This window comes from Poecilia formosa, unplaced genomic scaffold (assembly GCF_000485575.1).
Source record: "Poecilia formosa unplaced genomic scaffold, Poecilia_formosa-5.1.2 Scaffold78, whole genome shotgun sequence".
Lineage (NCBI taxonomy): Eukaryota > Metazoa > Chordata > Actinopteri > Cyprinodontiformes > Poeciliidae > Poecilia > Poecilia formosa.
The window spans coordinates 1,812,495-1,814,386 of record NW_006800017.1 but is presented as its reverse complement, the minus strand read 5'-3'; the positions used below and the strand labels follow the sequence as shown (position 1 = coordinate 1,814,386).

Genomic DNA, 1,892 nt, shown 5'->3' with positions numbered 1-1,892 from the left:
CCCATGCCACCGGTCATGGAAATGGGGTTAAAACATGGACCTGGGAGTTCCCCCCCCCCTCTCATTTATCGCGCAATGGTACTGCAGCTTGATCTCCAGAGAAGCTACAAAACACTGTGTGAGGTGGGATCTGACTAAAGCTGCAGAAAATGATTTCTGTTTCATTTTCTTCACCTGTTTTCATCCACTCAGCTTTCCAAGAAATATGGGTCTGTATTTACAGTTTATTTTGGACCAAAAAAAGTGGTTGTTCTCACCGGGTACAGGACAGTCAGAGAGGCTCTGGTCGGCTACGCAGACGAGTTTGGAGAAAGAGAAATTCCACCTATGGCTAATGACATAAACAAAGGACATGGTAAGATAAGAAATTAACATATAACAAGCTTTGTAACAGTATGGACAATACTGAAACTTCTTCTCACAGTACAACCACCAGTTTTACGGAATTTCATTGTAATTTTATGTGAGACTAAAGAAAATAGTGCATAATTTGGAAACAGATGAAAAATTCTCTGTTTTTTCAACAAATAAAAATCTGCTAAACTTGTCATCCATTTTTAATCAGGGTTTTTCGGGACGCGTGTTAAACATCTACAGTAGAAACTGAACAGAAATTTCTGCAAAATAGCTGAAGCTCAGTCAGACTGTCAGTAAACATCAATTTTGAAATTGTGATAAAGATTCTGAAAGGAAGTCAGTCACTTTCTTTTCACAGTGACTTTTTTTTTTAGTGCCCCTCCTGCATGTCTCCGTAAACTGATTTTCTCAAATGAGTTGTCAATCTTTGCAGCTCCTCCAGTGTTTAAATTACATTTATTTAAGGTGGGTGGCCATATTTTGCAGCAGATCTTCCAAACTCCACACATTTTTTTTTTTAGACAATTCAACAGTTATCTGTGAGATATTTGTAGCTTAGGATATTTTGCACAAGCTTCATGTCTGTAATGTGTTCTTTTGTCTTTCACACCTTTAGACAGCTTCGTCTAATCTTAATAATTACATAACTTCTGAAAGACATTGGCTGCAGTTGATTTCATGATATTGTCATTGTAAAAAGATTGCATACAAATGCAGATATAGTTGTTCCCTTTCCTCGGTGCATTAAGCTCCACCTCAATGAAAGCCAAAGTAGATAAATAGTCTGAAATTTGTTTCTGTAACTTTACAAGATGTTGAAAAGTCTAAGAGGTATGAAAACTTTTCCAAAGCACAGTACTCATAAAGGTTGTTTTATCATTTTCTTGGCAATCACACGGACATTGTATTTGCAAATGCATCATTCACAATCACAAATTGATTTTTATTTCTGTGTACTGTATAAGGAATCCTGTTTTCAAATGGAGAAACATGGAGAGAGATGCGTCGTTTTGCCCTCAGCACCCTCAAAGACTTTGGGATGGGGAAGAGAGGTGCAGAGGAGAAAGTCTTAGAGGAGTGTGGACACCTCATTCAAATGTTTGAGAGTTATAAAGGTATAACATGATGCTGTGTTGCTCTAAGAAAAGGACACATAAAAATGATTGTTTAAATGATTTAACAATGATTAAAGCATTTAAACAATTTAATCATTGTTGCAGTGGACTAATTCACATTCCTTTGTAAGTGTCCTCAAAAGATAAAAGGTGACTTTTGCTCCACAGGGAAACCATTTAACACATCCCATCCAGTAAATTATGCAACATCCAACATCATCTCTTCAATAGTGTTTGGAAGCAGATTTGAATACGATGATCCTCGATTCAGAAACCTGGTTAGTCGGGTCAATGAGAATATGAGTCTGTTTGGCACTGCAGGAATTCAGGTGAGCTTAATGTTTCACTTAAGCAACTTTGTAAATGATACACTGGGAGCCAAAGAGAGACTTTAGCACAGTGTATTGATCAATGTTATCT

At 37.1% G+C, this 1,892-nt stretch overlaps 1 protein-coding gene across 1 annotated transcript in view; it reads left to right on the top strand.

Moving 5' to 3' along the window:
• LOC103140992 (cytochrome P450 2K1-like) overlaps positions 1 to 1,892 on the top strand; it is an 11,990-nt gene that overhangs the window by 6,194 nt on the left and 3,904 nt on the right. The window lies entirely within an intron of this gene.